The sequence below is a fragment of the Bombus terrestris genome, chromosome 4 (assembly GCF_910591885.1).
Source record: "Bombus terrestris chromosome 4, iyBomTerr1.2, whole genome shotgun sequence".
In the NCBI taxonomy this organism is placed as follows: Eukaryota; Metazoa; Arthropoda; class Insecta; order Hymenoptera; family Apidae; genus Bombus; species Bombus terrestris.
The window spans coordinates 1,041,784-1,067,170 of record NC_063272.1 but is presented as its reverse complement, the minus strand read 5'-3'; the positions used below and the strand labels follow the sequence as shown (position 1 = coordinate 1,067,170).

Genomic DNA, 25,387 nt, shown 5'->3' with positions numbered 1-25,387 from the left:
GCAGATACGTTACATATTCTTCGCCGTTTTTAATGTATCCTTCATATTAATAACGTTTTATGCTTTTCTTGGCATGCGTGCCTTTTTATCATACGGAATCAAAACTTGCTATATGTACGTACTTTTCCCTGGCGAACTAAAATTATCATCGATGAGATGGACGATTCTTTTCATGATTCTCGCGGATTTCTCGATGATTCATCATTTTGATAAATATGTAAATACTCTAAGACGATTTAACAAATTTAATAGTATCTGAATATATCGATTGTTTTCACAGGAATCTCTGCCGCGAAATTGCGCGTTTTCTGTCTCGTGGTTACTAGAAAGATTCAAACGGCTTTATGTATGAAAAAAGAGAATTAATTAACAGCAAGACATAATGTTCTTTTTGCACGCAAGTCGACTAATCATCTGTTTTACACGGGTTAAAGCGATAAAATCATCTCGAGTCGGTTTCTTCTGTGTCGTTCTTTCTTTCTTCTTTTCCTCGAATATCAAGTTTCCTTTCTAATTATTCGCGCATCTTTGCGAACGTTTGAAATGTAAAATTATTCCTAGGTAATGTACTCTATCCTCAAAAGGCCAAGCGTATCTTGAGGTTGTGCAGAAAACTCGGACTAAAAGCGGGAGTTTTAATCAGTTAGATGCTCGAGAAGAAACTTAAAGGACGTTGCTACGATTATTGCAGACAATGGACAATGTTTCAATTGCGACTGGATGAAACGAAAGGTTTCTCGCTTTTTCTTCGCGATATTAATAAATATATACCGATTAATATTTGGAACATATACTTATATGTAGTACATCTAAAATAATGCAAACTTCTTTTGTGTTTCAGATTTCAAACCGTTAGCAGAGAGATTCGTCGACGAGTCGGAGCTACGCGAATCAGTAAGTTTCCTCCTTCTATACATTACGATTACGATATATAAACTATAAACCGCGTGTTTGTAAAAAATTTGGAATAATCAGTGTCTGTCGAATTACCGTAATATTCACAGCGACACAAAAACTTTTCTACTTAAAGTTAACCGTTCGTATGTTTTTCTAATGTATAAGCATGTGTGCACATGGATAATTTCGTTGTGGCTTAATTGATGCAAAAGAATTTGACGTACTTCTGCTTGAAAGTGCACTCTCGTATTCGAATGTATTATCAAAGTCGGTCGTATCTGTCACGGTGATTGGAAGATTCTTTACGAGGAGAAAAAGAAACACGAAGAGAAGAAAGCGGAGAAGAAGAGGATACGGAGAGCGGAGGAGAAGTTAGCATTCCTTCTCACGGACGAGTTCACTGTAATTTTCAACTATTCACTTGCTTGCTTTTACGTCTCCGTACCGCCTCCGCATTGCGATGGAAAAACTCGTCTCAGTTCAAAGTAAGGGATGTATCGAACCAAAGGAACCTACCTACATCGAAGTTTTGTCGTCCACTTTGATACATTCCGCTTCTTTCGCCATTTAAATCCCTTATCTTTTTTAAAAGAATTTAACATTATGCACAAACATAGGTTCAACCTTACTTTAGAATTATGTTGTATCTCACATATATGTACTCGTCACTGACAAAATTTACCTCTAACTTGATCGCGATGCGTTTATTCCTTTTCTTTGGTTCTTATTCTCCTACCTCGTTCGCCAACATCAACGATAAAAAAGAAACGAGAGAAACATATTTTTACTGCATCGTACTATTCGCATACGAACAAGTTGCCTACCGTCATGATGAATACAAGCATCAGAGATGCGGCAGGCGAAAAAATCTCGGTAGAGTTGGCGAGTTTAATTGAAATCAAGCCTGCATTGCCAGGATGTTCTTTTGGTGTAAATAGACACGCTCTCCAGATGAAAAGAAGAATAGGCCCATTTAGATGTAGATGAAGTACTGCACGATATCAGCATCGAGTAAATTTAGCGTTTAAATCATGCTAGACTATTCCTGTAACTGCGTTTAGCTGTTTTTGCCATTTCGTTGTACTTTTGCATTTCACGCTTTCAAATTATGCCAAATTATTTTACCTTTTTCTGGGACTCTTGGCTTCTGTTCAGTAGATTAGGCGAATCTTGCAAAGGACTGAACACAAATTTAAACGAATTTTAACGAGTTAGCTAGAGAAACGGTATTCTGTGTATCGAGCAAGCAGGTGTATTGAATTGTCGATATAGCTTGTTCATTCTCTACTATCGTCACGGCGTTATGGTACCACCGTTAAAATCCGCGACAGCCAGCACGTTATGTGTGCACAATTTTATTATTTATCGTAGGGTTTTTACAACAAAATAACAAAAAAAACTTTCTAACAAAAATTGTTATCTTCTGGTACCGTCAGAGCGCATGGATTTACACGCCAGAATTTATAGCAACTCATATTCATCCGCACGTTATTGCCTTGTCTTTTTAGCATTCACCGAAGCAAGAGAAATCCTGAAGATGGAAGGTTCATCGATATTGCTTTCCTTCCATTTCTTTATCGCGAAACGGGTCTTTCCCGAAGTCTTTGTCGATTTCGGTTCATCGTTGCATTCCCCGTCACTTCTGTTCGTTTCAGCGCACCTCGATTTTTCTCCCGGCGTTCTTTCTTTGTCGCGTTCCACAGCAGTCGATAATACGGGTGATATATTAAAGTAGAACTATATTGTGTCGAATATACGTGGAAGGTGTAGAACGATCGGTTGATCCCAAGAAGGAAAGGCGAGGAAAGCTTGGAAACGCCTATACCTGGCTGATATGTGCGACGGTGGGATGATGGCCTTGATCGTTTTACACGCTGATTTTTCCGACTCTTTCGATTCCTCCCGTGACATTCGTGAAATTCATTCGCGACAGATCCGCGATCTACCATGATATCGTCGACCCGATTCATCTCGGAAATTCGTCACGCAACTTGACGCTCTTCCGCACGATGCTCGATGATGATTCGTCTCTCTTTTCATCGGGCTTTTTCCAACTTTGTTGCCGTTTCTCGCATGCCTTACAGTAGCTACTTCTGTCGAGAATCCGATGCACGCAGAAACATGTGTTCTCAGTCGTGAGAGTGCTATTCACTCTCGGTATTTCTACCGCGGAAAGGCGGAAGAATGGTTGGCTTCCGCGTGTCGAAAACTTTTGCGAATTTAAGCAGCTCTAATTGTAAACTTATAGGTCGGTAACAGTGGCCTGAGGCGTGTTAATAATACCGTTTATATTACTGGCGTAAAGCGTTTTCGACGTTCCACTGGAATTCGCGAGATCGCGATACGAAGCTAAAATTCTCTGGATGGCTTGGATTTAATTTAACGACTCGCTCAGCGATCGTACGCTATATTCACCGGAATATCTTTATATTCACTTCCCTGAGCGAACAGTTAAACCACCACTCCAGCAACGTTACTTCCATTCCCATCGACGAACCTTCCGAGTTTACATCTCGATCCTTTCCTACGTCGCTTCGCTACGCGCAAGCACACGACCGTTGTAGATAAAGCGAACTTTATATAATACTCGAAAACCACGGTATATATAAAATACAAAAGTGAACTTCTGTTCTCTCTCTCTCTCGTTTGTTCATATTTTACAATCCTCCGGCTGACGTCGTCGAGAGCGGCCCTCTCGGAGTTGGCAGCAACGAGCTTCTGTTAAGTCGTTTGCGATGGCGAAATCTTATCGTTTAGTTTATTCCACTGCTACCACTATTCCGGTTAGTGTTCGAAGAAAGGAAACCCAGCGAAAATGAATAGGGAAAACGTAAGAAAGATGGGTGAAATTTAAATCCATTCTCGTCGTTCGGTTGTATATTTTCGAGTTGTTTCACGTGAGGTATTAGAACTTTGCTGACCGACAAATTGCGAGACATTGATACGTTGAAAAGCATGATGGCGTTTTCAGTATCTAATTTTAGAGATTCACGAACAAGTCAACGGCAGCAATTGATATAGCGTGAGGTAACAAGTAATGCCCATTCCTGAAGATATTTTTGCAAAGACTCACACGTGGAAAATCTCGCGTTATTCACGGCACGTCTGGTGTATGCACATATTACATTTCTGCGTAAGGGATACGGGTACGCTTGTACCGACTAGGAGATGGTGCAGGAAAGGGTGCGGAATGGAGCTCTTTCAGAGCTAAGTGTACCCAGCCCTTGAAGCGTCTCGTTTGCCGTTTTACAGCACCGCCGCGTTCGAACCAAGTTCTCCTCGCTGAAAAACCGAGATCTTGCTTAGAAAATACATCGTTTTAGAAAAGATCGATCAATCATGTATATAATATCGCGCAATTATAGAGGTTCGTGTGAATAGAAAGTATTCGCTGTCGTTAAAACGGAAGAACAGTATGAACGCCGAGCGTTTAAACCGCGGTTGTTGATAGAGATGAAAGATACTTGGAATTAGAAATTGGTAGAAATTGAAAGACGAAAGCAAAGCCAAAGCATACCATTACGTGGAAATTTATCTCGAAGCTGGAACCCATTCGATCGATAAAGTACAAAGCGGTGTTCCTTTAAGAAATGAATCTTCTCGCGATATAACGTCGTTGCTAAGTATGTTGCGCCACGCTTGGACCGGAGCAAGGGTAAGGTTAAGTTAAAGATATGGCAGAAAATTGCACTTATCCGAAGTTAAGTGCACGTCGCGCTTAAAACGACTCCCCAGATGGTTTGCAACTCGGTGAAACACCCCGGGGCGCTGAGAAACGAGAGTACCAATAAGTTTCGCGAATCGGATGTCGAGTAAATTGTCAAAGAAGCGTCGCATATGCAGCCTTCTCGGATAGAATCGTCTCGACTCGATGTTCTGGAGGGAACCATTGGTGGCGTAGGATCGACGTAGGTAAGAACGTCGATATGCGCGCGAAATTTGATACATGCACGAGCAAAAGTATCGTGTCGCTTCACCGCGTCTAAAGGAGACGAAAGTGAGAAATAGAAAGCGGTGGGAGCGAGAGAGGAAGAATAATCCAATGTGTTTCCTATGCAAATGGTCACGAGGAAAGGCGTAGGCAAAAATATTCCACGATAGGTTTATCCCTTGTTTTATACATTCATGACGCGCACTTTTATGCATTCACTTTTACGGGCCAGAAAGCGACTTCTTAGCGGAGTTGAGAAGGAAGCGTGCACTGGGCGAGGAAGGTGACTCGAAGTAGGTTGGAGGAGAATGGCTGTCTCGACGTAAATCTGCTGTCATTTCTGTTTCACTTTTCTTTACCCGTCTATCTCTCGCGATCGGACGTTATTGAGCTCGAAGACATTAGCCTCTTCGATTGATTCACCACGGAATAGATTTTCATTCGTCGCTTTGTAAGAATGTGGTTGATCATGTCGGAAATTATTTCCTTAGCAATTCGGTCAGCGATTGGTAAGTAATTTTTCATTTCTTCGGTAGGTATGTAATTCCTTCACATGTATGTGGCACTCTTGGGTCAATTTCTTGTTCCAGAGGAAAAGTTTACCCGGTTCTGAGCCGGGCTATAAGGTTGAAACTTTATCGGGAGGCTGTGGAAGCATGTTCGTTGGCAGGTTTTCATGTAAGGGATGGAACGCTCGACCCCGATCGTAGAATAGCTGGGATTTCTCATTAAATACGACTAAACGATCGAGACAAAAGGAGGCCAGGTTTTCCACGAAGGAAAGACGAGACTGATTCAGTAGTTCGAGCAAATAATGAAATCAATCGCGCGTTTCTATTCTAGTACAAGGATCTGGGTTGCGCTGTAAAGGTCGTAAAGCTTTTGAACCTTTATCGATTTCGCGTTTCAGTCTTGATATCTATCGAAGTAATACGTTCGCTGTAATTACTTTTATGTATATACATTTCGCTCCAATATCGCTTCAAAGTAAGTATAATAAAAAAAAAGGGAATATTTTGGAATAAAAGAGAATCCGACACGGTAGAGGGATGAATTCGCGTGTTCGAGGTTTGTCGCAAACAGGAGATTTTTTCTTCACGGTCAGCGAGACAACTTAGTCTCGTTTTTTAGCCTTCTTTACGGCTGGTGTAAAGTTACTTGTATACCAGGTAGACATACTGGCGGGTTCCAGATGCGCGACTGTAACATGTGTGTGTTTAGATAGCGGCTGACCGCTTCCGGTATAGAAGCATGGCTTCTTCGTAGTAACGCAGTGTCTCGAGCTATTTTCTCCCCTTACTTTTTTTAACGGAGGAATAAGGCTGGAGAAAATTTCGTGTATATTTCACGAGAAAGAGTGCAACGGTGTCTTATTATATTATCGAGGATGTGGTTTCTCAGGGATCGGAAACCGTATCAGAAGGTCTCTCGTTCGGTGCTCCATCGTTGTTGATCCGTTTTCTACGGGGTTTTCTACGTGCTTTCCTATTCTTTCTTCTCTCTGTCAAAGCAATTCATTCGTCCTGTGAATAGATGAGCCAGAAGAATGGAGACAACGAGCCTTGCAGTAAAATTTGCAGGAATTGGCTTGTCCTTGCTGGGGATTTTAATCCCAACAATTTGTTCGTTGTTCGATGAGCAGGTGATTAAAATTTTCTAGATCGTTGGGTACAAACAGCTCGTTATCTGGTGATGTCTTTGCATCGACAACGGTAACTTCCATTCCAAGTCACTACTGAGGCTACTGGGCAAGAAACAAACAATAGGGGGGATAAAGGTTGCAGGCAACTGTGTTTCCGCGTTGATTTCTATGTTCGCGGTGAACGTTCGACACGCGGAACAAGAACAAAGAGAGAAGAAACGAATAGAGGCATTGAAATTACCGCGCGATATGGGAGAAGAGAGGTTGATAGAGGAAAGAGGTTGATAGAGAAAGAGGAAGTAAGACGTGCAAAACGGACGCCGTAAGGCGTAGATAGATAGATAGATAGATAGAAATAGAGATAGATAGATAGATACATAGAGAGAGGGAGAGAGAGAGAGGAATATGTGTGTACGTAACATTCAGCAGCATTATTGCGGACGCGCCGATTCCACTCTGGTCGAGTGATTTTCCCCCTCGTCTCGTATCACAACCGAACCCGAGAAAATTTCCTATCGTGTCGGATGCGGACAAATGATGCGGAAAATCGAGGGGTATGCTCCTTCAGTCCGCTGCAACCTTTTACTTTCTTCCTTTCCTTTCGAACTTGTTTTGAACCGCGTGACCTGTACAACCTCGTTAATGCTACCGACAGCTCCATCGTTTTTCTCTGTATCGACTGCTATTTAGAGTATCCCTGTTTATCATAAAAAAAGTATACTGACTCGAATAAATTTGATTAAACGCTAATTTTTTGTCACGGCAGTTTCTTCGAATTACGATCATTTCCGCACGCACCACGTGATGCATACATCGTGCCCGATGAACGCGATTTAAGCGACTGAAACAAAATGTATGAACCAGTTTTGTGTTGCTGCTAAAACACGTGGAACAACGATTTGAAGATCGTTGGATCCTGCGCCAGCTACCGTAACATCATTTTTAGTTTGGACGGGGAAGTCGCAGCAGGGGAATACGAGCGAGACCACTCGAAGAAAGAAACAAATGGCACCTTCGTGGCTCAATCTATCGGCTCATTTGAATAAGTCGACCGTTGGAAATATCCCTCCACCCTTCTGTTGCTCATCGTCTGCTTCCCCTGTGGATCCTGCAGTCACCCCCTCTCTTTCGCAGAGGGTGTCTCGTTTCTGTTGTTGCCGTTGGAAGAGCAGACATCCTTGCTCGGTAGTTTAAACGTCCCTGATGGAAATCACTATTATACCGCCCACTTTTTCCCTTTGTTATCGCGAGTAAGTACTTTCTAAAGGCTGACTCTCACTCTCGTCGTTGTTCCCATTGCTCCTTACGATCTTTCGACGTGGCAATTCGGCAAAGGAAAAAAGTCCATGCACAGCGATCCCTTTAAGAATGGATTTCCATCGATTGCGGATCGAAATTTACTCGCGCAAATTCCCAAATGGCAATTGTCGAATAATAGCATGGTTAGATAACAAAGTAGTGGTATAAGCGGAGGACGAGTGCAAGGTGATACGTTAGTAGGATAAAAGTTTCTTTTGTAATTCTGCAACACGATGCCACGCGAAAGTTAGATATTTCGTTGATCTCGAAGAAACCAAGTTTAACGAATGCAAAGAACTGCATTAAAAGTTGAAATGAAATTATAATTTGACTTTTACAAATTATGGTAATAGGAGAGGGATAGAAGTCTATGCAAATCCTGAATGTATTCAATTTTTGCACGCTTAATGCATATAACGGCATAATCGGAAGAATGGAATCGAAGTGGTTCTCGAACCAAGTCTCTCGGAGTTTTCTAAGTGCGTCGCAAGTTTCCCGCGTTGTACATACAATATGCGAAGTTCATGTACGTCGTGGTAGCGTGATCTCGTAGTTGTACGAAGCCCGACGAGAGTAACATTGACGAACAACGGCGTCGTATCAAAGATCGTATTCACGAAAGAGACGAATTTCCACGATCTAGTCGTTAGATCGCGTTTTTGTGTACGTATTTATTTTACGAGAACACTAAATAAAATAGTTATTTTACTGTCTACTAGTTAGGTATTGCTTTGTCCACGTTTATTCGCCGCTCGTCATTCGTCGTTTCTTCTTTTTGTCCATGTGAAAGTTATTGCGCGTGAAGCCGCGAATGTATCAAAGCTTCACGCAATACGGTTTACTTTATATTCCGTTTGGTGTTGGAATGCTTAGAGCGTATCGTTAATATTGAAGCACGATTATACGTGTTGAGAAAGGCAATTCGCTCTTTTTCGGTGTAACGTGGTCGCAAGTCCCGAAAGTCGTGGTTCGTGGTCGTTTTTTGCTACGAAAGCAATAATTGAAAGCACACAGAGTAGTTGTGTTTCCAAGCAACTACAATTTCTTACATAATTACCGCAACGAGGATGTGCGCTTTTTTCGCGTTTGCGCTCTCTCGAGGTAATCGCAATCTTTGGCTGTTGCCTTCTTTACCGCTTGCGGTTTCGTGGCAGTGAATACCAGTAGCACCTGGTACGAGCTTCCATGGCGAGCAGAAGTTTCACAAGTGAGACAAATTCTACAAAATCTCGCAATTTTTAGATATGTAGCGGCACATGAGTTAGAGGACAATTCGACTCATTTTATTATTTTGCCTTGGGACATTGACACCGCTTTGACGCACGAAACGTAAGGATAAATAAACTCCGGACAAAACAATGTCTCTCCCTACCAGTATAAATGAACGGACGCGATCGCGAGCAAGTCAGTTATTAACTGAGCTACAGTCAGTTGTCGATCAGTTATCAACCAGTTATCAACGAATTATCAGCGATCTAATTAACGAGTCATTAGCGATTCTATTTTACGACTTATACATTGTACGAGCGTCTCAGCGAATATACCCCGTATACTAATTTATTATTTTAAATATATTCGACGGTTCAACAACAAGCAATAATATTTAATAAATCTCACGATCAAACATCCTCTGTACAAGTCCTCTACAGATACTCGTCTCGGATGATAGTTCTTCTGTCTTGATAAAAGGATTCCAGGAAGTGTCGACTTTCCGAGTAACCCATGGTTTTCTTGATCGTTATCGAAGGGGAAGAAAATATATATTCAGGGAGAGAGAGAGAGAGAGAGAGGGGGGGGAGGGAGAGAGATCCATTAAAAGTATCCAAAAATTCGCTCGCGAAGTAGCGAACGAGAGGGAATATGTATGCGACGAATAACCATAAAGCACTTTGAAATGTCTCCAGTGGATTTTCGTAAAGCCACTCGGTCTCCGTTCGCCAGTACTTCCCTAGGAAAATAAGTATCCTTTCTGCATTTCCACGAATCCTTTGGGAATTGCAAAACGGGCAGCGAGCTGCGATAATTTTGTAGGTGTCGAGAGAGGATTCGGAATTCGCGAAGAAATGGCAGGTTGGCCGAGTGCCCGCGAAAGTTGGAGGTGTTGCGGAAGAAAATGGCCAGTAGCGCGATACTTTGTTCGTTTCGCGCGTATCTATATATACAGACGTACACCTAGCCCTTCACCCTGCTTTCGAAGGAACCCGTATGCACGAAGGCCTCTGTCTGGTTTTACAAGCGACTAAATCGTAGCGAGAATGAGGGATGACACTTTTAGTGGCACTTGGTCCTTTCCTTCTCTCGGCATTTTCCCTTTCAATCTCTCTAGTCCTCCTCTGCGTGCCACATCGGCCTGAGGGTATTGTTAAGTTTTCCACCCTCTTACTCTTCTTGCTCATCCACTTCTATAGTTCGGCACCATTTCCGAGCAACCAGTTCCTTTTGTCTTCTCGAGCAAATATGTAGTGTCAGACACCCGACTGGCTGCCCTGCTCTTGGCTTTGCACCTCTCTTCCTTCTATCTATATATGTTGTAGTATTGTTTTATCGTGCTCTGAACAGTGTTATCGTTAGACTCACTAATAAAGCAGCACCACTACCCCAGTAATTAAACTTTGGATATTAGGCGAACGCGTAAGAGACATCTAGATGTTATTCGTTGGAGGAAATATCCGCGGAGAAAAAAAAAAGCGAACGCGGTCAATGATCGATGATTCTACTGCCCAGATTAACATTTTCAATGCGATCTTATCATTTCCAATTTCTGAGAGGAATATTCACATCGGGTTAGCTCTGTTACTAGGTGGTTTTGAACTCGACTAGGTCCACTGTTTCTGGCTTTGCTTATATTACCGATAAACCTTCACGAATTGACTATTTGCATCTCATTGGTTACAGTGCGCCATACACTGCGTCGACAGCGCCTCGTCTTTTTGGATCGATAAACAAGTTATATCGTAGACTTCGACAGTCTAGAGCTTATGTTACGAAATATTTTATGACTGCACCATGAACGAGAACGGAGGGAACAAGGTGGAAACGTATCAAAAAGTATTAACAGTACGATAAACAGTAGGAGACAGTCGTTTCCTTTCAGACTTGTTCCGCATTCGGATAAAAGTTGTTCGCGCTCGATTTCCTGGTTCCAACCCTTTCGCCCTTACTGAAGCGAGTTCTCGCGATATCGAAATGGAAAACGGAAGTGTAGAAATAAAAGGTGGATTCCAATAAATACCCCTTTTCGAGATGTTATCGAGGCGAGAATATTTTACGGGCATTGGAATACGGAAGAGAAAAGTGTAGCTGATAGAAAGCAAGGTGAACTGTACATCAGTTTCGATGGGAGTATGGCGGTGTGGGAGAGGAAGTGTCGGATCATGAGAGGGTCTGTGCTAGCTAACACGAGGATACCAACAAGGGGTTGCTTTTCCCTCGGGCATCGTTATTCACAACTATCCCAGACTAGCGGCACTCGAAGGAGGGTGCGAGGATACAGGTTGGCCGACCTCGAGTTGCGATGGTTCTCCTCTATTATTCAACCGTCCCTGAAGAGGTCAGACCCGTGGTGGACAAGGAAACGACGTCCTCGACGTCGTCTGGAAAGTCTTTGAACTACCTTTCCTCGACCGGCCATTTTGCTGATTTCTCCTAGCGATAGCGAAACGTCTTCTTTATAGCGATCTCGATAAAAATTTCAATGAAAATTTTGTCGAATATGTCAAAGTTTTTTGCAAGTTTGCCCTGAGTTGCGACGGAAACGTCGAATAAAAGAATTCGAAGAAAAGTTATGTCAAAATGTTTTTGACAGTTCCGTTGTCGACGCGACGTATTCATCGTAGTTCGCTTGCTTCACTGGCGCTGTCGTTAAGCGATCGGCGCTTAAGATTATGTACCGAACTGTCGTCGCTATAGCATAGCAGTTCCGTTGGAAGCTACACGGTATCGCGATAAAACTCCGAGTCTGAGATATTTCGTTGGATCTCCTTGAAACGTGTACCGAATAGCACACCTTGTAATCATAGTACATTTCATGTATCAAGAAACATCCTGTATACCATCGGTTTCTCCTTTCCTACGTCTCATTAATTTCATCTTTCTCCCTTTTTTCGCATTTTCTCATTCTTCTCCCAGCAATTCGTAGTTCGCGTTTTTCTCGTCTTTTCTCCACTTGGTCACTGCTGTCTCTCCTACAATGTTTTTTCTAGCTGACCCTCATTCTTTCCCATACATCTTTCGTGTCCCTTTATTCTTGCTACAAGGGCAGACCGAGGATAATGTCCGCGCGACCTTTACCACTGGTATGACCCCTGCGCGTTCCAAGTTATCGTATGACAGCTCTTCGCACCTTCTCCCCTTCTTGTTTCGCAAAGCGAACAAGATCTCCATGGGCGGGATTTTATGCTGGCCACGGTCGTAAAAATGTGACGGCAACGGGGATGAAACCGGATTATGGAAATGCCTGGCAGAACTTTTTCCAGTTTCATCGACGCGTGTAAACTGCGACTGGGCTAAAGAATCACCGTCGAATTTCTGTTTCATTTACGTTCAGCCATGCATTTTTCCATTGTATTCGACTCCGTCGAATACCGGTAAACGCAGTACGCGAAACGCACTGCATTTTTATTCGAGACTTTCGGAATCGATCGCGGGATCCGTGTCGATCGAAGAGGTAGTTAGCAAATGTAGGGCAAAGGTAAACGAGCTGAAAAGTAATCGGTCGATCGTTTATCCGTAACCGCGTTCTGCCTTGAGAATGTTTCAGGAAGTGACTAACGCCTGTGGAAAATTTTATAGTCGAGCCATTATCGTAAAAAGCTATAGTAGGCCTCTGGGAGCAGGATTATGAAAACGACCGCCATAAGTGTACGTTACGCTTGACTCGTCTATTGCACGTGTGACGGTGGAGCCGAAACGAATTGAAATGGGAGGCGCGTAGAATTTAATTTAACTTTTCTACTTCGACCAGTGCCACCAATGCTACGAAATCGACTCTGCCAGCCTGTTATCTCGACCGTTCAGCTTGATCGACGTCGGTTAATTTAGACACCCCGAATATATGGCTGGAAATTTTTTCCAAAACGCCTGAGGCTTGTTTCCCTATATCGACGATATCCGATTATTAATCCTAGATGGGATTCCTGTGACTTGATCGGCACATATTTCTACCTTTTGCGAGTCGGTTACCACACCTTTTTCAATGGCGAATAAAACTCTTTTGTCCGAGTAGTCGGAGCTCGAATATCGCGCGACCAATTTCTCCAAACTTTCATCTTCTCCTCGGCACGATATTTCACCGAAATCAGCATCTTTTTGACACGTATCGCACACATGGATTACGTTCTAGCCGCTAGAATTAAAATAGGAGCCATTGAATCGAGTTAATTTTATGAAACGCTCACCACGATAAATGAATTCTCGATGAAAGAGGAATATCTCCCACACTTATCTATTCAACACTGGTCTAGATCATTTTCCCTACAGGCTACTTTATACAGCATAGTATGATCGGTGCTGTTGAATTTGCATATAAGGTGGCTCTCTGTGGTTTTCAAGCTTCCTTTTGTAGAAGGGATTGTTTCCGCCATATAGACAGAGCGATGGCTCGGTGAAAATGGCTCGTTTCAGAGCTCGTTACGGAATAATAATACCTACCAGAATTTGCCGATATACGTATTGTTCGTAAAGATTTATTTTAAGTAACTCCGATATCGCGATTATAAAAGTTTCACCACCTAAGCAGATAACTCCTATTCTTTCTTGATCGTTCTTCGGTTTCGACGAAACGATCGTTGTTAGTTGACTAATCGCACGCTCCGCGATTAAATGGCGCGAATTTCGGTAAACGTTTAAACTCTGTTTAAGAACAAGTCGCAGGGATTAATTACCTAATCAGCAGTCGGTATTCTGAAGTTACGTTACATTTAAACTTGCAGCTAAGTGGAAGCAGCGAGGGATGCGACGGCTATACGTTGCACCTATTTGCCAACCGACTAATTGCAAGGTACGTTTGAAAGTAACGGTTTCCCACGTAGCGATTCGCGTTACGATCCGATTTCTAGGAGAATCGAGATCGAATTTGCCTGATCTATGTAGTACTTGCTTCTGCGTCGATGCACGGCACGACATTGTAGATATGGAAAATATTGCGATGGCTGTTTCGCCGCCGGTAATACAAAGTAAAATCGATATTTCGGTCGGGTTAGCTATTGTGGTAATATGAAAGGAAAATAGCGTTCAGAACTATGCTCCTTCTTCTCCTCTTTAAAAAAAAAAGCAGAAAAAAGAAGAAGAAAAAGAGGAAAAAACTGACGATGGCATAGTTCCTTTAGATGGAAAATTTATTTTCTACGGGAAAGATTGTCGCATTCGGAGAATATTTCGTTCGCAAAGAAGTAACGATTTTGGTGGGAAAAAGCGTCACTAGGTTGCTACTCGGAGAAGAAAATCGGAACGATTTGTAATATCGCGAAAGTGGGCCGTCGGCTGTAGGGCGATCGTAAAGCTTACGACGTCCATCGCACTTAAAACGGGTCCGGGGGCGTTTTGCGATATCGTAAAGCCCGGCAGCAAGACTGCACGATAGGCGAAGCTCGTAGTAGGCGCTCTCGTGTGCTATAGTGCGTTACGCGAAACGCGACATTAAAATTTGAACACGATCATGAAAGCTGTATAGCTGCGATATAATCCGATACCAAGTCGGTTTATGGAATTTGGCGGCCCAGTCATTAAAATCTCTCGAGAGATCGGCGTTTTCTCCTATCTCGCTTGGTCGTTGGAACCTCTGCCTCGATACCGATGCAACTTCCTTTCTTTCGCGTTGTATATATATATATATATATAGCAGTTTGGTATTCCGTGGCTGGCGTGTAAACGGCATCGGATTTGCTTGGAATCGCGTGATTCGCCGTGTACGTTCTGTGTCAGGAATTACCGGGTGTCCGGATGTCGAAGCGAACCACGAATCACACGATTGGTCGACGCGCTTATCGTGATCGATGCCGCGCGTTCCGCCTCGGCGTGCTTTTGGCTCGCTCGCACTCGTCTTGTACCGTTTAGCGAGAGGAACAGAAAACACTAATTTTTTCAACAGCAATCCCTGCATCGCACTCACGCGAGCCCTAGAAAATTATCTTTAGAAAAAGAAGTGTACTGTGACCTCTCGTACTATTTTATATTTTCACCCCTGACCTTTCTCGAACGTCATGAACATAGCCTGTTCGCGGCCTTCGCGATGGTTAGCTCGGTATTTAAAATCGCGCTGCACCCCTTTCTTACGCGTTTTTATGCTGCCTTGACGAATGGCGCGATAAGCGGAGCAATCTCTCGTTTTTGAAACGTTTTTCAATCAGAACGTCGAAAACAAAAACGTAACGATGAAAATGTACGCTGAAACACGACGACCTACGGCGCCGTACAAAAATACGGGTGACGACGAATAGGTGGGAGAAAAAGGAAAGAAAGGGAAGGTAAAGAGGGCGAGCGATGAATTACGAGTAGTCTCGGCGATTAATAACGCGCGAAAGCGCAGCTGGAAGTTTGACCAGTCGAATAGCCGATTCTATGGAATCCGAATAAACGTTACAAGTTTAGGATATACATAGATGTATGTATCAGTTGCTTGCACTTTCTTTTTCGAGAGTTATCCTTCTCGAATTGCAGCGATGCGCGACTATTACTATTAACGCCGAGTGGCATCTAGTTCTCCGATTTTGCACGAAATCTCGTGCTATGACAATCGTTACATGCCACCGAATATGATATTCTAATCAGCTCGAGCGCCAGGCAAACAGCGACGACCATCCAATGTCGTTGAAACGAACGACATCGATCAAACAATCGACGGAAGTCTTCCGTTAACTTGCTTCAGTATCTGGACTTTCCGCGTCGGGTAAGCAGATACCTTTTCGATCGAGTTCGCCTTTCTATCGAGTAAAGTATCGTGGCTACTTGTACCTCGTTTCGTGGTGGATCAGCCTTCGGTTCTCGATTGCGGAAAAAACGAAGCAATAACGGATATTAAAGGTACACTGTATAGACTTTCGTGCCGCTTTTCAGATCTTCGTTTCCCAATATTAGAAAACTTTGGTTCGTTCGGTAGATTCGCCTTTGGTGATGCGCACGTACGAAAGGAAACGAGAAGAAATGAAGACGGTTCTCGGTTTCGTTTGGCTATTTGACACGAACGCGACAGTCCGAACCATTTGCCATCGAGATTTTGATTTGCATTCGCGTTATTAGGAGCGCCATTAAAATTCCTGAGACAATCTCGGCTAAAGGTTAGCACGGTGGCCCTCGTTGGCATTGATTCCATCCCTTTGAGTTAGATATTCTGGCATAGTTATTTATCCACAGCAGGGTAGTCTTACGGGTAAAAAGAACGGGCTTTTCGCCCTTGCCGCCCCGAACGTTTTGCATTTTTGAAAGATATACGAGAAAGAGACACGAGCCGAAAGGAGAAGGGGGTAGCGTGGGGGTCGTGGAGATTAATCAGAAACACCTCTCGACGTTACTCGACAGGGGGTTGATTCTCTCTTGAGCCGTTGCCAGCTACCCTCTCAACAATGCAGACGCTCCTTTGTGTCTGCTGCTGCTTTGTTTAATGGCTGATGAGATGGAACTTTCCTGAGAGCGTGGCGCCTTCGTTTCCTCACAAACTCTCTACTCATCGCGTGCTATCCGGATGACCAACTGCTCGATCGTCGAACGTAGCTACCTTTCCTACGCGAAGGACTCCTTCGCCTTCGAGTCCTTCGAAATGATCAATTTTCACTGGCACTTTGCACCGTTGCCCCTTAGGGAACCGACGCGATTGTTTTTCTTTATTTCCTCGAGTAAATTACAGAGTAGAGTTCGGCTGAAATCGAATTCGAAAGTCCAGGTGGACGCGCTAGGTCCGTCGATTGAGCCTCGCTATCGGCAATGATTGCAAAACGAGTCTCATGGGACTCTGCTGGTGATAAAAGCATCCTACGAAAACCGAAGTAGATAAAAGAAACAAAATTAAGTGTACGGGCTGGAAACTGGAGTTAACGTAAGAGTGGAAGGGAGTCATCCGTGACATCAGGACAGTTCTCAACCAAAACAAGGGGACAAATATTTGTCGGTATGTTGTATGAGATTAGAATGGGTTGGACTGTCACGATTTCCTATTGGATCTGATCGCGTTTCGTTACAGACTCGAGATGATCTCCGACGTGGCGTCGAGGTTCTTAGTATTCTAAGAGGTGGATTGCTCCTCGTTCAACAAGAATGATCGTCGGTGATCGGCGTCTGGTACCCATCTACTACGACAAGTGAGCTGAAGTACCCACTTATAATAGCCTCTCTCACGCGATCTTGAATTTAACCTATCGATCAGAGGGAGTGGAAGGAGATATTTGATCACGCGGAATGGTTTGAAATGAGGTTCGATTCTTTCGCGCTCTGGCACCGAAACATTAAAGAATCCTTCATCACACGAAGAAACGAGGATATTACGCAAAGTATTTGCCTCCTGTTTCGCATGGCGTTGAATCCGGAAGAAACACGAGCTGCCGGAGAAAATGCTAGAAGAAACGAGCCGTTATCAACGGAACGAACTAGCGACCGCTATTTTTATCCACTTTGTACGCGAGGAAAACCGTCTTCAGCTTTAGAAGCGTCTAAGCCGTTAACATATTCAACCGAGGATATTTATGAACAGCAAGCTCTTCATAAACGCTTAAAAGGGAAATTTTTCTCTGACGGGATCTACAAAAAGGATCATCTTCTCTCAACTTTCTAAAAGAGTGCCTCTAATAATTTAGATCCCACCACCCAACCATTGTTATAATGTGTAGAACCGAAACGAGCGAATCTCAAAAGTTTGCCGAGCAGAGAGGCGATCTTCCAGCTCTCTTTTAGCTGTGTCCCAAATTGAAAAAGAAATTGACTCGGTATCTAAGTGATTGGGGTCTTGTATTTTCGGGGTTTTGTTAATTTGCTTAAAATATTTTTACGGATTTGGTACTTAAAAGAAAGGAGGGAAAGTAAATGAAGGGAAAGAAAAACAAAAAGAATAACAGGAATTAGAATCAGATTCTAAAGTTTCGCCAAAACACTTACGTTTTCGAATTATGAAAATATATTATTAGGATACTGGCTTATGCTATCAACTACCACCCATTAGCCAAGTACCTGGCGTAGATGACGTCGATCCTGTGGTCAGTTAGTGGTCGCTATTGATCACTTCCTCTAAAATCGTGTCTGGCGACTACCTGACCACTATGGAGGTTTCTGCTGGTCCCAACTGTTTCCGTGAATGAAGTCTATCCGGATCTGTGGTGGGACTCAAATAGTCACCCCATTTGACAATATCTTTCTAAAGGCAGTACTAGTAATCGGAGAATTTAATCTTTTAAAGATAACAATTTTAGAAATAACGACGCGACAGTATCTATAAATGCAATAATATATCGGGTACAGTAACTAGACTAACATTAACCAGAATTTCCTCACAAAGAATCCCGGTAATAGGTGCGATATCTCTTCCGTCCCAAGATTGGAGCTGTTAACAAAGATAAAGAATCTGATTTAGAATCTCTCCTTCTTCTTCCCATCTTGTCAACTTCTCCTGAGTTTCCCTTTGCACATTTTTCGCTCGACTATGCAATCTCCGAATTGACTCGCTGCAAGCTCGATGATAGACGCGTCTGTCGGTAGTTACGCTACTAAAAGTTACGCTAACCTTTCTCGACTCGCAGTGTAGAACTTTAGCGTCCCTGTCGATCTTCGATTCTCTTCCAAGACGCGATTCGACCAAGTGAGCGACAATGCGACCGCAAAACTGTCGAATCAGAAAGCGAACTTTCCCCTGAGCTTTTCGAACGATTCGAGGGACGAACGAAATATCGAAAATGAGATTAATCGCGAATGGTGTTACAGAATCATCGATTCCTTTAACAAAACGACCGTAATTAGTATTCATAACGCAAGTGGAGCGGAAAAAACGTGAACTTGTTGATTATGCAACAGCACGGCAGGCCGCATTCAGTTAATTACATCGCGATACGCATGACTAATCGCGAGTAGTAGCTATACGAGTACGCCGGCTGGGGCCGACCGAAATCTTTGTCGTTGCTTAATTAAGTCGTAACTGTAGCAGTGCTATTAACTTAACGCGACCGTTCATCGGTTCATTGTCACGAAAATAAAAAAAAAAAGGAAAGAAATAGCGAGACCGAACCAGCCGATGGAGATTACGCGCCGCGTACGTATACAAAGAATTTTCCATCAAATTGAAACGCTCCGTCGATCAAGATCGTTTTTACGCGAATCAGAAATCTCGAATCGTCGGAATTATAGAACACGAAACTTTGCTTTTTCGCAAAATATATCTTGCTCGATGAAATTTCATCGAGAAGCAATCGCCAAGTAAAAACAAAAGTATCGTTTTACCGGGGCCGGGTTTTCTCTGACGAAAAGTCGACTTTCCACGCGAAAAAATTAGGATCCCAAAGGATCGACTTTCGCAAGAAGCTTCAATTCCTCTCTATATCTTTTCTAGTCTCTCTTCCGTGGCTAGCTTCCGAAAAGCCGAGCAGCTTCTACCTTTCCTTACCTTTGGATTCTGCTCGTTGCTGGCGAGAATTCAACGAGGAGAGAGAAGCGCGAAGTACGCAAGTACGGGCTTGAAGAAACGGAAGAAAGAAGAAGAACAGCCCAAAGTAGCGGATGCAAGCAATAATACCTATCTATACTCGTAGTATCTATACATGGCGCCTCTCCTCTTCCCTCCCCAAAAAAAAGAAAAAGAAAAAGAAGAGAAGAGAAGAGAAGAGAAAGAAAGGGAAGGGAAAGGAAGGGAAGAGAAAAGAGGAGAAGAGAAGAGAAGAGAAAAGGAGAGAAGAGAAGGAAAGGGTAAGAGAGGGAGAGTAGGGAAGAGAAGAGAAGAGATAAGAAGAAAAGGAAAAAGGAAAGAGAAGAGAAGAAAGGTGGCACGCGACGGTGAGATAACCGGTGTGGTGTGCCGTTCCTCGATGGCATTCGGGCACGTTCGGTTATGTTCGTGGATCGTCGGCGGTCGATAGAGCAAACACGGCCGCGCCCCAACCCCCCGGGGGTCGAGAGAGCGCGGGGGGCCTCAGTGAAGGTAAGCGCACATAGGTGCGAGCGGAGGGGGCCAGCCAAAGGGGATCAAAAGCACTCCATGACGGAATATCATAATTATTACAAGCGTTATGCTCTCATGGGGAGGTTCGTGATGCAGCCTCTTACGCTTATGGCTAGCCGTCGAAAGTACGCTCGAGAGTAACGACTCCATCGCCGAGAACAATATCGAGTCGAAAATATTCAAGCGTCCAAGCGTTCTCCTTAAAACGCTGTTAACGTTAATTTATTTCTTCCGTCATTTCGCGTTTGGTTATGCCGGTCGATTTCCTGACAAGGCCGATTAATCAAGGCCAATTAAAAAATTTGGCGCTACGAAAATCGAGCATAACGCACGCGTGGCTAAAAGACTTTAAACGAACAAGTAATTTTCAACTCATTAATTTCTTTGTCCTTGCGTTGCAAAACCGCGACGCAAGAAAAGCAAGCGGATCAAGAAAAGAAAAAAGGGACAATTATTCTCGTAACGTAATGCAAGCATATAATTAATGGGAGCGTTATACCAGCGAGATAAGATTCCAGTGGTATTATACCATCTCTAGTCAGACGGGAAAGTTTAGCGTAGACCGTAGCTTATGCGCTCAGATGCCCCAACTTTATATACAATTTCTGCCAGGGCTTCGTATTGTCAGTAACTATTGTAGCTTAGAGAAACGATTCAGTTGGTGGCACATTTGAAGGTTTAACGTAACGTCTCGAGATCTTCAGCGGGAGAGAGATTTGGCAATTAAGAGAAATTTGATTTCTTGCACGCTTTCGTTTCCATTTACTCCGGACGTATAATTCGAATGCTTTCGCAAAAGCATCGTATATCGTACTTTCCCGTGTATACCTATACGGCAAATTCAAGTCACTTTCGATAAAGTTTTAATCGTATATTTACAGAGCTTCATCCGCTATGAAAAACGTTACGCGGATGTGTAGTTAAAAAGGATACGATATAGCGCCGATTTAAATATCTTTACAGTCTCGCGGTACTTTTCCTCATTAGGCGCAACATAAATTCATTCGGAGAAATAATACAGGAAAATACGTTGTATAATATCTGGATACGAATCGTGTACGCGCTTGTATCTTTGAAAAAGCTGGATTAGAGATCCGTGCGAAGGAATGGTGAAAATAAACGAGATATTCGGTTCCCCTATCCAGTTCATCAGCATTACGTCCTTCGTTCCTCCAACATAAAAGACCGTATCGTGACACGGTGCCTGGCTAAGAGAAAGTACAAGATAGATAGATACTGGTTTCTTAGACGATCACGGAAGCGCTGACTTCAAAGCATCAACCGTGCTCGCGTTTTTTCATCCTCCGAGTCGCTTTCGTCTTTATCTTCGTGTTCGTGTTGGTCTTTGCCTACATCTTTGGTTCTCGTCGTAGGTCGAGGCTAAGGAGGCATGCGCGTTATGATTCGCTTCAACAGATTGCCAAGAAAATGACGCGAACCGAGGTTGGCCTCTCAGAGAGCCCGATGAAACCATCCGTTGGTATCACCGTCTTGTGTTTACCCTGGTAAAAAGAGTGGAAGATAAGGCGTAAAAAGGAAGAGAGAAGAGTCGCGCGAGAAAGAGAGGAGAACCGTTAATGCTGGCTGGAGAGCGCGAAGGGAATAAGAGAAGGGAGCAATGATAGGACGCAAATGGGATTGCCTCTCAAATTCCTCGAGGGCTCGTGCCAAGGACGAAGGAACAGATCTGAACTTGGAGCGTTCCGTTTGTCTGGTCTTGATAAAAGTGCCTCCGCCATTGCTCCTAATCGAGGAAATTGTCTCGAAAATTAATTCTTCAAAATTAATCGTTCCTTTGAGCTTTCGACTCGTTACAAAACATCACGGTAGCAGCTACCGTGAAAATTGCTGGAAATATCTGTTCGACCATGTCGAATTCGATGGTTTCACCTTTCTCCTTCGATCGTCGATGGTTTGTAAGTTGCAATCTTTCTAGTAAGAGCGTCGGAGAAAATGTTTTGTAGAATCCTTGCTGAAACGTAAGAAACCACCACCGGGTGGCGTCGATCGATAGGGTTCGCAATGAGATCCTCTAAGCGGATCGCAAAGAGGCGGACCGTTTTCGATGTAAGAGAACCAATAGGTTGGAAATCGTTAAAATCGCCCACATGTAAATAAACTGGTGTTAGTCGGCATTCATAGGTGTTTGGTGTGTTTAACCGATGTCTCGATGTTCTTGCTAGTTCAGGCCGGTCTGAATTTCTTGATGGGAATGGAAGTGTGAGAGTTGTCTCGACGTGGGAGCAGTAGAGGGCATAGGTCGTTATAAGAACGACGATACGGGCAGCGAAGCTTGGCGAAACACGTACTTCAAAGATGTTATACGTTTTGACGCAGGGTTGAAATGCACTTCTACGTAACGGTTGAAACACAGCCTCGGATGTATAGTTGGGAAAATTGCGCGGTTTCAAAGACGATACATAAAATGAAACTTCACCGGGAGTGATTCAGAGATGGGTGCGTTCATTTCCTTTTTTAAAAGTGAAGCTCCCACAGCACGTACCGGTAGACACGTAAATCCAGAAGGAGAAGCGAAGAGAAGCAAAGATTCCCTGGTTTTTCTCTCCGTTCCTTTGCAAGGGGCGAACCGCTTCATCCGATTGTGCGAATTATTCCTTCGTGAACGCGAAAAAGGAAAACTTGGAGCAAACGAGCTTGCTTTCCGTTCCTTCCCCCCCCCCCTCTATTACAGTCAATGTTTCGCTTTGCTTTCGTAGCTTTGTTGTCCGAGTTACATCGCGTTTACAATTATGATCTTTTGTACGATGAAATCGCTTCTGTTATCTCGAAAGTAACTCGGGTTAGCACGGTAAGTGGAGAGTCGAGATCCTATCGGTGCAATTTACGTTATCTAATTACAATTATGTTTCATTTCATCGTTCGTGCGATAAAACGATCGCTCGTGGCAAATTTTGAGGCCACCGTGGCCTATCTCTCGAAAGGAATCGGACGGACGGAAATTCAAAAAGCGCGCTCGAAGCGAAGCGATCGATATTTCACGCCTCGGACTCTCGACCAGACCAGCCGTAATTTAATCGGATATTCGTAATCCAGGAATCGTAGCCTTTGAAAGGCTTACCGTGCTGCTCGTAGATTCGATCCGGAATGTTCACCGGAGGAGGTCTTCGTTAGGCGATCCGTGCATTGACTCAAAGTAATTTGCATCCTTGTTCTACTCGTCCTCGCTATTCGAGCGGGTTTCTCCCTACAATATTCTCGATGCACTTCAGGGATCATCGATGTTGTCATTCCAATACAAGTATCTTATGAGCACGACATTTCATTTTCCTATAATCGAAACTGCGTTCCTACATCAACGTCTTACCGTCATCATTGATCAAGCAGCTTTAGTATTGCAACAGAGTGAACAAGACTCGTATCGTTATTATTCGATGAACGGGTATATCGTTCGATACGTAGTCGTGTTCCTTCGAAAGGGATCGTTTTTATGAACGAATGAATCCAAAAAGAGATATTCTCTTTCGCGGGAGGTGCAGAAAATTTCGATGGATGAGCTGCAGGTGCGGCTGAGAGGTCGTTGCTCTTGCGTTTGGCGAGTCGGCCAACCGGTTGCACGAGACACGTAGACCAGGCGGAAGCGGCAAACCACCGAGTAGTTGTGGAGATCGAGAGTAGGGAAGGTGTACGTGCATCGACGAAGTGTATACCACTCATTAGCAAGTGTCTGAACTTTTGTCAAGTTCCGACTGGCAGGTTTGCGCTCCAAGGGCTCTCCTTCGTCTCGATGTTTCCACCAGCATTCCCTCTTCTTTCTCAACTGCACATGATATCGACACACGTGATGTTGTTGCTCACGCGTGATCTGCTTATCGTTTCGCCAGTTGACGATTACATTAACGTTTGGTACGCCCTATGATTTACGCGGTAAATGTTCGTACGATGATCTCCCTTTTCCTCCAACGAACCGATTCTCCGACAGATATCATGGCATCTCATTTTTTCCCCAAAATGTATCTACCGCCGAGAATTGTCTCGTCGAGTGAAGAAAAATAGCTCCTGCTGTTCACACGGCTCGATGTTACGCGGTTTTTCGCTTTCTACGTGACGCAACTGCGAGATGATTTCTCGCGAACTGCTCGCGACACGCGAATCCTCTTCCCATATCTCCTCGAGCGTATAATCCCAAAGCATCGCTATCAGTCGAGCAAACATCTGAAAAGAAGCATCGCGTTCGATTTAATCCTCGTCGAGCGTGTACGACGTCGCGTCGCGTCGCGTCGCGGAAAGTCAGGGCAAAGAGGAGAGTAAAGCCGCAAACATCGAGCGACTTCTTTAGTATTCACGCATAGAACCGTACTTGTTTGCCCGTTGCTCTGTGCGCATCACCATGAAAACAAAAGCTCGGCATAGAGGAAATAGAGGAAAGAATACGCATCGAACGGAAAGTATACGAGCTTCCCTGTACATATATGTGTGTATATAGGTTGGAAAATTTTCTGCGTTTCACGGTTGTCCAAGCGAAATCGTGGACATTTTTCTTTCACCTGGTGATTCCGGAGCAGAATAGTGTGTGTGTGTGTGTGTGTGCGTGTGTGTGTGTGTGTGTGCGCGTGCGTGTGTGTGTGTGTCTATGCGTGTCGGTAACGCGGGCGCGGTCGCTCGTTTGCCTCTATTTATGTCGCCTGGTCGACACTGTGTTATCACAGGCCGCGTACGTGTGGAACGAGGAGCACTGGTTCGCGTCCACGTGAAAGTGGATGTGCGTACACAGGAGGAACCACACGGTGTTTGCACAGTCGCCGGCAAACATTGTAATCCGGTAACACTCCGGCTGCGAGGATTGGTTGTGGCTCGTGGGGTGAGAGAGGACCGAGTGGTAGCAGCCTAGGGAGGGAAATGGATGTACGAGTGTGCAAGCCGTTGTCCGTGCTCTTCGCTCCAAGAGAACGCTTCAGCCACGGGGGTGGAGTTGCATCGGTGTGCGAGAGGACACCGAGCGCTGTTGGAGGGATGGATCACGTGGTACTTTGTGCACCGAGTGCCAGTCAGTCTGCGAATAAACGGACGAGTGAGCACATCCGGCTAAATCCTCTTCGAATTACGCGTTCAACATTAAAACGAATGCGACCTTGTTCATAATGAAATTATACGAAACAGGGGCAAAATTGTACCTCTTCCCGATTTCTTCCTCTTTTACTTCCCGTCTCTTCTTGTCCTGACACGAACTACCCGATATGTTCTGCTCCTTGTTTCGCCCGGCAATTCGTCGGAATATTCACGCGTAACTTAGACGTGTTACGAATCGTTTGCAGAGCTCTTTTTATTAATCTCTTAACCTCTATTTATTAAACCGTTCGCAGTTTCGCAATTTTGAGGAATTATCGCGGCCGGGTAAGAGAACAGTTATGAAAAGCACTCGAGTGAGTCGTGCGTTGTTCCTTTTTCGTCAGGACGTAAAATTAGTTTACCTCGTTTAATTAGACATTTGTACTTTGTTCGGTATATAGGATGTTCAGAGCAGGGTCGTTGG

The 25,387-nt window shown here is 43.9% G+C and overlaps 1 protein-coding gene across 17 annotated transcripts in view; it reads left to right on the top strand.

The window, feature by feature from the left end:
- Nucleotides 1-25,387, top strand: part of LOC100643265 (protein turtle) — a 156,704-nt gene that overhangs the window by 27,123 nt on the left and 104,194 nt on the right. For 16 of the 17 annotated variants that reach the window (XM_048405537.1, XM_048405533.1, XM_048405536.1 and 13 more), the window contains exon 2: nucleotides 842-894. The gene's annotated coding sequence lies outside the window, so the exon portion shown is untranslated. Of the gene's footprint in view, nucleotides 1-710; nucleotides 733-841; nucleotides 895-25,387 lie in introns of those variants that run through there. The other variant, XM_048405525.1, reaches the window with a different exon arrangement.